Source organism: Saccoglossus kowalevskii, chromosome 17, assembly GCF_978046115.1.
Source record: "Saccoglossus kowalevskii chromosome 17, keSacKowa6.1, whole genome shotgun sequence".
Taxonomy (NCBI): Eukaryota; Metazoa; Hemichordata; class Enteropneusta; family Harrimaniidae; genus Saccoglossus; species Saccoglossus kowalevskii.
Window position 1 is genome coordinate 10,602,939 of NC_140657.1, and position 16,452 is coordinate 10,619,390.

At 33.7% G+C, this 16,452-nt stretch overlaps 2 long non-coding RNA genes across 3 annotated transcripts in view; both read right to left on the bottom strand.

Moving 5' to 3' along the window:
- The window catches only part of LOC146732633 (uncharacterized), a 33,006-nt gene extending 18,105 nt beyond the window's left edge, over positions 1-14,901 (bottom strand). Inside the window, exons 1-3 of one of the 2 annotated variants that reach the window (XR_014926905.1) lie at positions 14,822-14,901; positions 8,199-8,296; positions 7,701-7,750 (exon numbers count right to left, since the gene is read on the bottom strand). This is a non-coding gene — a long non-coding RNA (uncharacterized LOC146732633). Of the gene's footprint in view, positions 1-7,700; positions 7,751-8,198; positions 8,297-14,056; positions 14,145-14,821 lie in introns of those variants that run through there. The other variant, XR_014926906.1, reaches the window with a different exon arrangement.
- Positions 181-7,057, bottom strand: LOC146732634 (uncharacterized). Its single transcript, XR_014926907.1, has 2 exons — positions 6,875-7,057; positions 181-288 (listed from the first exon to the last, which is right to left on the bottom strand). It is a non-coding gene; the product is annotated as an uncharacterized LOC146732634 (long non-coding RNA).
- Positions 14,902-16,452: the final 1,551 nt, after the last annotated feature.

The window sequence follows — 16,452 nt, forward strand, 5'->3', positions numbered from 1 at the left end:
CTGACAAGGGTCCAGAAGAGAAACATTATTTCTAAATTAAGTATAAATTTATAATCACACTTTAATTCTTGTTGTTATACTGTATGGTACCTTTGTACTACAGTTTTATAATATTTTTGTTATTATCATCATGTTATAACAAAATACACCATACAGTCATGAAATAATCAGAAAACTGAAAAAGTGGTATACAAATACAATTACTAAAAAGTCATAAATCATTGTTACAGGTACTGAAGCCATTGATACCATATTCTTTCATTTCTCTGTATAGTATTTCCAAGTTTCCTACAATAATAAAAAAAAAATTGTTAAAATATCTATCAAAATACAAAGCTTGTATGTTATGCTAATTTATCCCAGTACAGGGCCTAAGGGTTATCGGTAACAAGTCTTCCATTAGTAGTTAGTGTAGTGAGTCAGGTCAGGGAATTAATATTAATACCGGTAGTACCCAGTCCTAATTATAGGTAACAAATGACCCATTGGTCATTAGTGCAGTGAGTTAGGTCAGGTTCTCTGGGATTAATAAAACCCAGTCCTCATTAACAAATGCCAGAACAGAGCCCCAGGGATTAATAATACCCAGTATTAGTATAAGTAACAAAAGTCTGATTTGTACATGAAGTTAGTGCAGTGAGTCAGGTTAGGTTCCCTGGGTATAATAATGTCCAGTCCTAGATATAGGTAACAAAGGTCCCATTGCTAGTTAGTGCAGTGAGTTAGGTCAGGTTCCCTGGGTATAATAATGCCTAGTCCTAGATATAGGTAACAAAAGTCCCATTGCTAGTTAATGCAGTGAGTTAGGTCAGGTTCCCTGGGTATAATAATGCCTAGTCCTAGATATAGGTAACAAAAGTCCCATTGCTAGTTAGTGCAGTGAGTTAGGTCAGGTTCCCTGTGTATAATAATGCCTGATCCTAGATATAGGTAACAAAAGTCCCAATGCTAGTTAATGCAGTGAGTTAGGTCAGATTCCCTGGGTATAATAATGCCCAGTCCTAGATATAGGTAACAAAAGTTCCATTGCTAGTTAGTACAGTGAGTTAGGTCAGGTCCTCTGGGATTAATAATACCCAGTATTAGTTATAAGTAACAAAAGTTTCATTGCTAGTTAGTGCAGTGACTTAGGTCAGGTTCTCTGGGAATAATAATACCCAGTCCTGGTTATAGATAACAAATGACCCATTGGTAGTTAGTGCACTGAGTCAAGTCAGGTCCTCTGAAACTAATATACCCAGTTCATCAGTGCAATGATTATGGCCATGGTCTCAGGATTAATACATGTAAAACCCAGTTCTAGTTATAGATAACAAATGTCTCATTGCTTGTTAGTGCAGTGATTCAGGTCAGGGCCTCAGGATTAAAAAAATCCAGTCCAAGTTCAGTGTTCTCCCCAGACCCCAAGTCACACACTGTATCTAATTTGCATAATTTTCCCATTGAATATTGTGATACAATAACTGTGTTAGTATAAAATTAGTTAACAATCTATCTACAATTAATTAAAGACGAGAGAGTCTGATATTTTATATCATTTTACTCCATTGTCTTTTATGTATTTATCAAGTCAAATAAAGTTTGAAATAGAACAGCAAAACAAGCAGCCTATCGGCTGAGATAGCTCCGCTGTTAGCAAGGCACATTTCAATTAAAGAACAGAGGATATCATATAAGAAAATGAACAATATGTATGGTATGTATAGCAATCGGACTTGCTGTTTCAACAAGAATTCAAAAATATCACTTTTTACTAAAAATGACAAAAATATTCATCAAAATTAGATAATTGAAGATATCATCATGAAATGAACAAATCTGAGGGAGGTTTACCTGAGGTACATATATGTATAGTATCAAAGCAATCAGACTTGCGGTTTTTAACAAGAAGTCGAAAATATCACCTTTTATCAAAAATTACAAAAATATTGACTAAAATCAGAAAATTAAAGATATCATCACAAAATGAACAAATCTGAGAGAGGTCCATATGTAGTACTTATATATATATAATAGCAAAGCAATCAGACTTGCTGTTTTCAACAAGAAGTCGAAAATATCACTTTTTACCAAAAACTACAAAAATATTCATCAAAACTAGAGAATTAAAGATATCATCACAAAATGAACAAATCTGAGAGAGGTCCAGGTGTAGTACCTATATATGTAATATCAAAGCAATTGGACTTGCGGTTTTTAACAAGAAGTCAAAAATATCACTTTTTACCAAAAATATTCACCAAAATTAGAGAATTTAAGATATCATTATGAAATGAACAAATCTGAGAGAGGTCCACATGTAGTACCTATATATGTAATATCAAAGCAATTGCACTTGCGGTTTTTAACAAGAAGTCGAAAATATCACTTTTTACCAAAAATGACAAAAATATTCACCAAAATTAGAGAATTAAAGATATCATTACAAAATGAACAAATCTGAGAGAGGTCCACATGTAGTACCTATATATGTAATATCAAAGCAATTGCACTTGCGGTTTTTAACAAGAAGTCGAAAATATCACTTTTTACCAAAAATGACAAAAATATTCACCAAAATTAGAGAATTGAAGATATCAACATGAAATGAACAAACCTAAGAGAGGTCTACCCAAGGTACATATACACCAAGTATCAAAGCATTCAGGCTTGTAGTTTTCAAGAAGAAGTCGAAAAAGTAAAACATTGACACGGACGACGAACAATCACTCATATGATAAGCTCCGCTCGACAAAGTCGACAGCGGAGCTAAAAAAACTGCAAGAGGAAGCACTGCAATTCAGCGGCACCATCAAGTAGGGGAGATGGGGTTTTCCCTATCAGGGTGTGGAGCATTCTCTGGCTTCCTTTGGGCCAAAATTTCTGTCAGACAGGTCAAAGTTGAAGACTGAAGCCACTTGTGATCCCTTGTCATTCAGAATTTTGTGGTTGCCAGAAAATCTGCCCCCTAGGGTAAGGGGCACATGGCCATGGCATGAGGGCGATGCACCCCTGTTTCTTGTTTAAAAAAAATCCTGAAAATGATTCATTGGCGATTATCTTAGAACCACTAATAAACAGACTGGCAATCCAGGTATTTCTTTTGATCTAACGTGTGTCTCGAGTTAATGTTTTAATCTTAGAAAGAACTGGGGATGATAAAAAAAAAATGTCCACAAAGTCATGCGATAACATACGACTTTGTTGGTGTTTCAACAGGAAGTGATGCAAAAGGTCAGACCAAAGTTTCCAATTTTATCTTACATTTTGCCCTGATGTATCATATTTTCAAGAGTTTTTTAATACCTGATCGGCAAAATACAGTAACATAATACCAGCTCTGTTGTAGACATGGCGACGTCAACTATTCTAGAAAAATCGACTAACTATCAGAAAAAATATTATGGTAAAAGTCGTTCATTTTTCTTTATTATACATTCAAGAACATTACTATAAAGATGGTTTATACATTCAAATAATCATTACTTTCCTAAAATATGGTCAATTTTGGCTATAAAATATATTATTTGGCAAATCAACTTAAAACTCAACTCGCCATTCGGCAAAATTTGGCAAAGCATGAGCCACCAGCGTAGCCGAGACACACAATCGTTGGGCAGATTGACACCTCCAAACAACAGTGTTGCCAGTCAGTTTTTTTTCTTTGGCGATGCCTGCAGTTGAATAAATTTTGCTTCGATTTATGTACAGTTTTATTTTCAATGGGACCTAATTTCACTTGTTTTTTTTTTTAATTAAAGTACAAACTGCAAATAATAGCAGTGTACCAAATCAGTATATTTTCCGGACATATGCAGTATTTGTGATTTGTGAGACTTGTTTTGTCACATTGTTGCTGTTACGTGCAATGGGCAAATTATTAATATTCTAGTATTTGATTTGGATTTAGAGGGACCACACCCTTGAAAGAACATCTCACAGGGTCACATCACTGTACCATTACGCTTTAGAGGTGTGGAGAGAACACTGTTGTTATACATGTAGGTAAAAATGTCCAATTTGTTGTTAGTGCAGTGAGTCAGGTTAGGTTCTAGGGGAATAATAATACCTTATTATTAGTTTTATAGTTAGTGCAGTGAGTCGGGTCAGGTCGTCTTCGATTACCAGGTAATAATACCTAGTCCTATCGGTCACTGGTAGTATACCGTAGTGGTTGTCGCATCAGACTCATGATTTGTAGACCCAAGTTCAAATCCTACTAAGGCTGAACACGGAAAGCCCAATTCCACTGGCCAAGATTTATTCACTAACGAATGCGACTTTGGGGGAACTTTGATTAAGGTCGGATAGTGCATTAAATTGCCATTTGATAGGAAAATGGCCGCACAGTCCTGTCATGTAGTCCCAAACTTGAATATGACTTCTGTGGCAAAAATGCACTATGTGTCAGCACTTGCAATTTGCACATAAAAAAAGTCAGGAGAGTCAACAGTGAAATTTAATGTCCGGAACTGTTGCCTGGCACAAAAAAATTATTAAAAATAATAATAATATCTAGTCCTAATTATGAGTAACAAATGTCTTATTGGTTGTTAGTGCAGTGAGTCAGGTTAGGTTCTAAGGGAATAATTATACCTTATTATTTGTTTCATAGTTAAGACAGTGATTCATAATATCCAGTATAGTATAGGGAAGAACTGTGTTAACTCCATATTTGATTTTGCAAAAAGTTGTGAGATAGAAAATTGAACTGTAGATGGCATTGGGGGGGCTCACATCTTTTCCATAGAGCCCTCCGTTAAAATAAGCTTTTTACCTCTCCTGTTTTCAAGCAACGTGCAAGTTATTTTTAAAAATTTTATGGTTATATTGTTCAGTTCAATTTTCAATTCCACAATTCTTTGCAAAATCCAATATTGAGTTAACACATTTCTTCTCTATAGGAAGCCATTATCCCATTGATCATTAGTGAGTCAGTGAGTCAGGACAACGTTGTTAGATACAAATAGATTGAATGGTAAACTTTTGATTTTCAAAGGATTTTTTTAGTAATATTATTTATTCACTTATGGAACATGTATAAATGATTGTTTAAACATTCATCTATCACAGCAAGTATTTGGAAATGAAATTAAGAAAGCATTTCTGTGAATTCATGGCGTCCCGAAATTCAGTAGGAATTCCAAGTGGTTACTCACATTCTGGAGCTACATTTATATCCACAATGCAGCAATAATAAAGATGTTTTTTGTATTGTAAAACTTACTAAACAAATTAAAATGTAATACAAAAATTGAAATAACCATGAATGGTTGTTATTAGTGAGATTAATAACAAGTGTATAATGAGATTAATAACAAATTGTATGTCTTTTCTAAATGACTATAGTATTGCCTAGGCTGTTTTATAGCTGTGGAATCATAGCCTTATGTTGCCGACCGCATTATTTACGTGACTGACTCTGGCCGGCCCGGTTAAAATCCACATGCCAAATTTGGTTGTCGCGAAAATCACATTTTAAGACCTTCGAAAGTACTCACTATGTTTATTTACTTCCAAACAATGACCAGAACCTATTTGCGCTGTGAAATGATGACGGTGGTCATAAATAATTGACTTTATTTACTGTACACCGAGTCGCAGAAAAATAACAAGACGAAAGACGCCATTTTGTATTCCAGAGTTTATAGCAAATTACGCGAGACCTATAATTTTGTACCACGTGACCGAAATCAGTAGATAAATTGCGTTTATGCAACTAGTTTCTATTATTAAACAAAAATCATACAATTATAAATACTGTATGTGATTGCTTTCTTGGAACAATTAGAATAACGGGAAGAGTGAGTTTTATTCTTCCACCACTGTATCACATGACTGCCAAACGAGATTACATTTATTCTGTGCTAGGGAGTGTGGGATGTCAATGGCTGCCGTTTTCTCGTAATTTGCTTGGTTTCCGCGGTAATTGTAAAATATCACAAATTATTGCTTATTTATAAACACAAATTGCAAACAAAAGTTTGTATGTTATTCATCCAGCAATCAATTCACAATAAAGGTACGTCACACCATAGTAATCGAAAGCAAAAGCGATTTAATTTATGTATGCCAGATTTCTGTTATTAAACTGTGATAGATCCCGTAGCTCTATGTTCGACGTACAACTACAAAATTAAAAAAAAGACGTCCAAATGAAATTGTTAGGGCGAAATTCGATTGTAGGTCGCACCAAAGAGCTACGGAACCGCAGCTAGCTGTTTTATTGACTATTGACACACCTTTGTCATTTACGCAAGAGTATAATATATTATACAAATTGTTCTATCTCGTCATGTTATAGAGAAAAAATATGATAAAATAAGAAAGTGACTGACATGTTTTATACAAGAATATCATTCAGGTTATGGGTATAAATTACTAATATCAAGACCTCATTAATTACTTAAATCTTGCGTATTAAAACATTTTAATTTCAAGAAAATAAATAGCTGCTAAAATATAAAAATTTCCAGAATGGATGCTACAACTTGACAACACCAGCGAATTCTGTCATCATATACGGAATATTTTACAGAAATGCATCTCAAATGGAAGAAACACAAAACGGAAAAATAGCATATCGCTCGGTGGCTCTGTTGTTGTCCGTCTGCTCAACGTCCGCATATAGATTATTTAAATTCAAGCTGGACATGTACATGAAGTTTAAACTATCACTTTCTGGATCAGATAAACTATATACATGTCTATAAATTACTGTTTTGAGAAATCGATGCACATTCGAGATTGGAATTGAACACAACATGATGATGATGATGATAGAATCAAATGGACTCGAGACGCCGCAGCAGTCTGAGCAGGCACACTAAACAAGTCATAGTGCGATAGCTAGCTAGTAAATATCAATATTAGTATTGAATCGTCATATACTTACCTAGCAGCTTCGCCGAACAGTTTCGATGCACTAACACCATTTCAATCGGCGAAGGATATGCTATGCAATTGATTTTTAAAAGTACGACAGTTGAATTGAGCTCCGCGATATGGCTGTTAGGACAGCCGATTGTAATACCCCCTAAGTTAGCGTCACTGTGTCTGCGTCAAAAAGATGACAATTCGGTCTGAAAAGATGCGCAAGTAAAGAAAACTTAAATTAAACATAACAAATTACTCCAAATTATACACAAACTGTCCAGAATTATTCAGAATTATGAGATTTATTGACTTGTGAAGAAAAATAATAACAAAGAGCAAGAGGACGTTGGTTTTAATTTTCGCGGGTACCAAAATAGTGGCAAATACCAAAATAGTGGCTTAACAGACGTCTTTAACATATTTCTGTTTCGTGTGTTTATAAAAAAAAATCATTTTCCATGAATAAGCTGTGTATATATTTCATAGGGTTCGTTTTAATTTTCATGTTGTTCGGTTGGAATGCAACAAGGAAATATCCAACTGAAATTTGTTTCCTATAATGTTATGTTTATCGGACTATTGTAAAATATTTCGTTGGCCCCCACAAAGCAGGTGCAACTAGACTTGTAAATTTCCATTTACGACTAAATATCATAGTGACAACACTATATATATAATCTTCAAAAGTGTGTCAACAATATGACAAGCGTTTATAAAATATTTCTTTGAAAATGATAACCAAAGCATTGTGTCGTATATTGTCTACTTTAAATTGAAAAGACCATGCATAATTTTATTGCGTCATTGAACCTGAAATATCTCAATACATAGCAAGCTGGTCATACCTTCTCAGAATTCGGTCAAAGGTCTTATAATCTTCCAGTTTTAGCCGTGGCTGTAAAATGAACAACTAATTGAATGTGTAATATCATGTTAACCGTGTGTGTACATTGTCTTGTGTAAAACAATAATTCTGTATTCGTAATCTGTTTACAATTAGAGATGTAATCAGACCCCCTGCTGAATCTAATAGAATAAGTGTAAAGACAATTTCAATCAATAATCAGATAGAGCTATATATGTCATAGATTATCTAGCTGGGAAGTGTGAATTATCATGTGAATGGGGCTGATTGTGAATAGACAGAGGGAATCTCGGTTGACCCAACACTTCTCGTAGTTTCTAAGGATTGGATAGAGGAGAATGAGATATCTGGTTTTCGACCTCTAAATCCCAAATTTCGGATAAAAATCAATACTGTTCCATACAAATAATATTTTTATCAGGCACTCCTTACATCATTGTATACTAATTTTCTAGATGCCAAATTTCACAATACTTACCTTAGCACAAGCCTGGTTCAGCAGAACAAGAGACAGCATGACAATGAGCATCAATCCATTCATGATGAGCGTATCTGATTGGTATTACTTTTACAACTCTATTACAAGAAATCAAATAAAATATATTTTATTCTATTAAAAATGTTATTTTTAAATATTTACTGCGGACATATGCGACTCTTGTCATGCCAGAATGACTGTTTCAAATATCTTGAAATAGCGCAGATGGACGACAGTGACAAATTGAGAAAATTCACATTCAGCATTCACGACATTACAAACAACATGTAGTCTATAATTACACACATAGAAAGTCACAAATTAGGGATCAGAGCGATTAGTTAAAATTGCGTTTGTAACCAATTCTCTCAGCCAACAGTGGCAACTACTGTATAAAATTAGTTTAATTACAGGCAAATATCACACATAAATTCCAATGCAACTTTCTAGTTTCACAGTTTTATTTAATGCTCTGAAAAAACTAGCGTTGAAATCAGCAGAAAAAAACGTACGTTTTAATTAGTTCAACATTCATTACTTACTAAAAAAAAACAAATAACTAGGAGTAGCTTCAAAGCTTTGTTTGCATACAATATGTACTTAGGTTTGGACCATTTGATTTTTGAATAAAAAAAAATGCGAACTGTAAATCACTAAGTGTAAAAAAATATTTGTCACTATATGACATAAAGAAAAAAATGTTTCCAACAGCTGTTGTCGTGTCATCTCTGAACACAGTAGATTCACTTGAATTGCTGCATCATAAGAATATGCCTATTTCTCCTGCCAAGATAAGGGGGCACAGAGTACATGAAGAAACTAGGTCATATATAATCGATGTAAATGATTCTGGTTTGTGGATTAATTAATAGCAGAGGGAAAATTAATATCTGCATTTCAATATTAATTTCAATCAAAAAAAGCTTAGAGAGAACTCCCGTGTGCTGAGATTATTGGAGACACGAGACAATGTAACAGACCATATATGTGTCAAGTTTCATTGAAATGTGATTAGAACCAAAAATTATAAATTATTATGTTAATTATGGAAATAATAGATTTTAACCCAAAACTAATCAGGTTTGCACATTGACCTAGAGCATCTATGTACCAAGTTTCATTGAAAGTGAATAATTAGTACTGTAGATATCAGTGTGAAAGCTTACAATTGATATGTACAGATTTTAACCCCAAATTAATCAGGTCTGGCTATTGTCTTAGAGCATTTATGTACTAAATGTTGAGATGTGATGATTAGTATTTGAGATATCAGTAAAGTTGAAAATTGGTTTGTTATGCAAATTAGATAATTATTTACCCCAAAACTAAATCAGGTCTCTGCATAGTCCTACAGGATCTATGTCCCAAGTTTCATTGAAATGTGATGATTCATACTTAATTTTCAGCTTTTACTCTGATATATCAACTAATTATGCAAATTAGGTGATTAATGTACCCAAATATTTACTCCAGAACAATGGATCTCTGCATAGTCCTTTATTGGAATGTGATGATTACTATTTGAGGTATAAAGCTGAAAATTAATTAATCATGCAAATTAGTATTTATTGGAATGTGATGATTACTATTTGAGGTATAAAGCTGAAAATTAATTAATTATGCAAATTAGGTAATTAATATGTACTGATATTACCCTAAAAACTATCAGGTCTGTGCAGTGTCCTATGATATCTATATACTAAGTTTCATTGAAATATCATTAGTACTTGAGATATCAGTGGAAAAGCTGCAAATTGACTTATCATTATGCAAATTAGCTAATTAATATGCACATATTTTTACTTAAAACTAATCAAATTTAGTTCAGAGCATCTATGTACCAAGTTTCTTCAAAATCCAATTACTGTCGACACTCATGAAACAGGTTAAAAATAGCTAATTATCTTTCAAATTAGGTAGTTAATATGCATGGATTTTTACCAAAACCTGATCAAATCTGCGCATTGACTAAGAGCATCTATGAACCAAGTTTCAGAGAAATTTGATTAATGGTTCTTGAGATAACGGTGGAATAAAAAAAGCGACATACATACACACATACAGACAGAAAGACAGACAGGGTAGCTGCAAAGACCCTCTTTTGTGCTTCGTACATGAGAGTCAAAAACAATTTCACTCTGGTTGCATTAAGATTGTATACCATATATGCTCTATTAGAAGAGCATCTCCAATAGAAGCACATGTACGGCAACAATTGCATTGATTGTATACTGATTAATTAAAATATGATGTATTTTGACCATAGAAATACCGCTACTAATAGAGCAAATACAGTATTGCATGCAACATCTCTGACAATTTAGCTGTTTTAGTTTAAATAAAATTACAGACTTAAAAAGAAACATAGTGTGGATCTAATTTTCACTATGTTGTATCAATGCTCAAAACAACGTATAGAGGAAAGAATTTTTACAGGAATTTATTTTGCAAAATTGAAATTAACTTCAGGTAAAACAGGGAAAATAAAATGCCAGTGCAAATAAAGCATTCCACGGTATGTTACATTCATGATTTTATGGAACCATGTTTTATTAAACAAGTAATAAATGAAATAAAATAATATGTTCCAAGACAGTGTAGAACGCGTGTCACTGTCTGTGTGAAAATAAAGTAATCAGATGTCTAATCTGAATCACTGTCCGAATAAAAACGGTAATTCTGAAGAGACTACTTTGTTTGCTCTCAGACCTCATTTATATATGAGATGTGGAAATACTGATTTTGATTTCAGGGACGAATCAAAATAAACTGCAGTACATATGAAATAATAAAATTATTATTAAAACAAATGTTACATCACACTCTTACAGAGCAATCTCGTTCTGACCTACAATCGAACTCTCACCACCCACCTCACTTTCACCTACTATTTCATTCTCTCCATCCACCTCACTTTCACCAACCATTCCACTCTCACCACCCACCTCACTCACACCTACTATCTCATTCTCACCACCCACCTAACTTTCACCAACCATTTCATTCTCAGCACCCACCTCACTCACACCTACTATCTCATTCTCACCACCCACCTCACTTTCACCAACCATTCCACTCTCACCACCCACCTCACTCACACCCACTACCTCACTTTCACCAACCATTCCACTATCACCACCCATTCCACTATCACCACCCATCCCACTCACACCTACCATCTCATTCTCACCACCCACCTCACTTTCACCAACCATTCCACTCTCACCACTCACACCAACCAAATATCGTAATGTTTGTTATTATAGTTAGACATTACATGGAATAACCTTTTTCGAAATGGGTCATTACACCGCAGCATTCAGATAAAGGAGAGGATGGATGTTTATGATGGTCTGAGGGACCAACTCTTATCAAAGTACCAATTCATCCTACCTGGCAGTAAAACATCAAGTCTTTGCTACCTCCGTTAAAGATGATGAAAAGACAATGTTGGATATAGTGGGCCCCTAAATAAAAATTGCAAGCAAATCTCCAAACACATAAAAAATGTCTTTCACTGAGCTTTCCCCCCTCAAAAATCACACAGCTCAACCCTTATAGGTATATATCATAGAAGGTAAGTACACGTACGATATAATAACAACTTTTAATGTGCAAACAAAAGACTATGGTAGTGCTGGTAGAATTGAACTGAGCTCGACTTTTTTTAAATACGATACATACCTGTTCTAAAACAATAACAAAATTAAAGGCCAAGTAGTCTCATCAGCGAGTAGGAACATATTACTTTATGACTCGTTAATGTCTCTGTGGGTTTTATGCATTCATCGTCAAGTGACAGGTTGTTATTTATAGTGTGGAATCATTCATATGCCATTATTGAATGCATTCATCTTGTCAAATTACTAAATAAAAATTGTACATTTTTTTAAATTTTCTTTGAACTTTTTTTATTGTTACATGGAGATCATTTTGTACATAATGAGTCTTATTTATGTCTAGATTTTGTATATTTTGACTCAAAATAGCTTCCAGTCGGCCATTTTGTTTCATGATTTTGCATATATGAATTAATTTCGTAAACGTAATGTTCAGTCCTATCTCCCAAACCCACAAGTACAGTACACGTTCCTCTCTTAAAAATAATTTACGCATTACTAAATGGAAAACATCCATGGGTCAGAGGACGTTTCAGAATAGAGGGGTAACCCTATGGAATAACTTGCCATTCCATATCAGAAATTCAGCCTCTTTAGGCATTTTTAAGAAAACCTACAAAATTTATCTGAGTGAAAAATTTGTTGTAAATGGCTCAAGCCTATAATATGTATATTGTATTTTTTGTCCCTACAGAGGGCCCAATGAAAATTACTTTATTGTATATTGGCCTACCCTCTTTAAATAAAGTGTTAAATAAAAAAATAAGTATATTTAGTTATTAAAATAGCATATTCCGTCAGATCTACCAGCAAAAAATGAGACAATAGATAAGACTAAGTCGCATGCCTAAAAAGTGATGACAATTTGTAAGGCTTGTAGTGGTGCATATTTTGTATTGTGTAGACGAAAATGTTCATTTCAAAATGTGACACAAAATTTTCGAATTTGGTCGCTCTGGGGTTTATTTACACAACATAGCATATAGCGTTTTCAGATACAGGTAAAATGTCCACGACTTAAAAATCACTTTTACAGTAAGCCTTGTAAATAGTATATTTATTACACTACCGTTCAAATGAAGAAAATCATTGAAAATTCTTGATTTACATACGACCGTGATTAAAAACCACAAGTTGTGTTCATATTTACACCCTAAATCAACCAAATATCGTAATGTTTGTTGTTATAGTTATACTAACCAAACGACATGACTGATCGTGTTTAGCAATGAGCTTTTTCCTAAATACATTCTATATATAGAATATGAAATTCATTTGTTGAAACACTAATGATAAAACAAATGCCACTAAATTGTGTCCATTTTCACAAGAACATTTGTACACATATCTGACATATGATAAAAGCGTAAGACACAAGTGTTCAAAATTGTGGCCATTTTCGTCGAAAGTTAAGGAAAAATCACATGACAGGTGCAACTAAATTCTCAAAACAAAAACACGACATCAATATATCATGCTCCCATGGAAGTCACGTAACCACTGGAATTTTTTTCGTGAAATTGCGAGCACATATGTCAAAGAAGTTACCACGTAATCAGGGAGACTGGCAGTTGTCCACAAAGAATAATTTTTAACAATATTTGCGCCCTTTCACAAAAAAACGTATGAAATGAAATAATATGAAACGATGCAACAATAGATCGTGTAGTATATTTAGTTATTAAATTAGCATATTCCGTCAGATCTACCAGCAAAAAATGAGACAATAGGTCAGACTAAGTCGCATGCCTAGAAAGCGATGACAATTTGTAAGGCTTCTAGTGGTGCATATTGTGTAGACGAAAATTTTCATTTCAAAATGTGACACAAAAATTTTCGAATTTGGTCGCTCTGGGGTTCATTTACACAACATAACATATAGCGTTTTCAGATACAGGTAAAATGTCCACGACTTAAAAATCACTTTTACAGTAAGCCTTGTAAATAGTATATTTATTACACTACCGTTCAAATGAAGAAAATCATTGAAAATTCTTGATTTACATACGACCGTGTTCAAAAACCACAAGTTGTGTTCATATTTACACCCTAACTATGTTTCTCTGGATATGAAACTAGCAAGAAGAGCGCACTAATTTGTAATTCAGATCTCTTTTAAAAAAGTCAGATTTTGTTTAGCATCCATGCTTTCACGCTCACCCTCCCTACGAAAAACCATAATCCTGAAGATAGATTAGTCAGTTCGCCCGAAAAAAAATATTTTCTACAATCACTTACGTCTAACTGCACATTCACCCAGGTAAAGTTTCGTCCAACTGCTCGTTTGCCTAAATACCTCTTTTAGTTGCTTACTTTGGAATGGCTCAATACATTAACAGTTTTTTATTCTTTAATCACAGAGCATCCGATCCATCCAGATCATTCTAATCAAAGTAGGGGTGGTACATGTGAAGACGACCTACCCAAATTATGTTAATATATTGCCGAGATGTGTGACACACAACGTAAAATATTGCGTTTGAATATCCATTTCATCGCACGATATTTCAGTAAATTGTATACTCTCAAATCCCTATCTGATAAGGATATAGCTTTGCTTACTTATATTTACGTTCACCACACAACACATGCCATCAGGAATATGTCAAGTTTGACTTCAATAAACTCGGAACTAGTTTTTTTTTCAGGATCTATTTGGAAAACGATTGTTTCATCACCCACGACCGTATACTGTTTTGACAATCAATGATTTAGTTTATTCACTATATTTTCCGTCATTAAAAAAAGAAAGCAAAATAATAAGTATGACTGTATTCTTATAACATCCAGAATATGTATAAATTGGCAAATTTGAATTACATGAACAAATATTGTTGGTGACGTTTTTGTTTTTCTAATTAGTATTCTCATTCTGGTTTATTTTATGTGAAGTAACTGTTTTACTTTTACTCTATTTCGAGAAAAGCACCTGTAAAGAATAATAACGAAATAAATAATTTCACAAAAACAAACTTGTGGAATGAAGTAAAAAATGTAACTTACCGCAGTTTGTATTTTATGGGCTTCAACTGTGAACACAGTTTCAATATGGTGAAGTGAATACCTGCATCCTGGCTATGTATATATATATATATATTACATGATTTGCATAGTCAATTAGACTTACCAGATAAAATATGATAAAAGGTCAAATGTGTTTCGGGTATCAGAATACATGGCGAGAAATGCAAAATAAAGGCCAGAAGAAATAAAAAACAGATGTGTTTTATTGGTACTTTACTACTAGTAATTTTCAGACTCATTACAGTTGTGTTTTTAGAGGGTTCCCCATAATTGCAGAAGCTGAAGCCTATGGGGCCAATGGTTGCAGAAAGGATAGTCTATGTAACGTCTGTTTAGATAAATTAATTCAAGAAACTAAAATTAGATAGACAATTATTTGACACAACTGATGGTGGCCATACCGTTTATATACACCACTAAAACTGAAATTATTAATTGCAATAAGGATATTGTTGACTGTGATGACGATAACTTGGATTTTAAATTATTTGGAAATCAAATTGATATTGTTGTAAATTATACATATCTAGGCGTTGTCTTTGCCGAAAATGGTTCATTTAAGTTGGCATGCGCAATTTTGGCCGGAAAAGCTTCAAAGGCAGCGTACGCGGTCAGGAAAGGAATTGGTAACGAGATTTCACCAAAATTACTTCAAAAAATATTTGATTCAACAATTAAACCAATTTTAAACTATGGAGCGGCAGTTATAGGAAATCGGTATTGTAAACCAATTGAAAATGTTCAGTTAAAGTGGTGTAAATATATATTAGGTGTGGGGCAAAATACAACCAATAGTGCAGTTATGGGTGAACTCGGACGATATCCACTTAGTATTGGCAGAAGTCTAATCCGTATTAAATTTTGGAAACGTATTCTATAAATGTCATCTAATCGACCTGTTTACAAAGCCTATAGAGAGTCTGAAAAAATGGCACAGATAGGAAAACCATGTTTTGCTTTAGCTATTAAGAAATTATTAATTAAACACAATATGCATACTGTTTGGGAGAATAGGTTTATCTCCCAAATTATCGATGAAACAACGTTGTTAATTGGAAAGAAAGAGAGAGATTTTTATTTCAAAAGTTGGAAAGATGCTTTATTTGACGATGTTCGTAGATCCCCAAACAGTAGAAATAAGTTACGAACGTTTCGTTTCGTCAATTTAAAACAAATATTTTTTATGAGAATTATTTGGATATCGTTCGTGTTCCCCTGTACAGACAAGCTTTAACTAAACTCCGGTGCTCTAATCATAAGTTACACATTGAGACCGGTAGATATTATGGAACTCCAGTGGAAAATAGAACCTGCCAAATATGTATAGATGCTGTTGAAGATGAAACTCATTTTCTGGTAGTATGTCCAGCATATAACCATATTCGAAAACCGCTTTTTGATCAAATTAACCGCATTGAACCACAATTCGAGTTCCTTTCGCCTATCCGTAAACTTACATATATTTTTTCTCAGGATAACCATGAAATCATCCAAAGTATTGCAAGATTTGTATACACAGCTTTTCAGATTAGATATAATTTGTTAGTGTGAGTTCTCCAATAGATGAGTTGTATATGTGTGTGTATGTGTATATATATAATACTTTATTT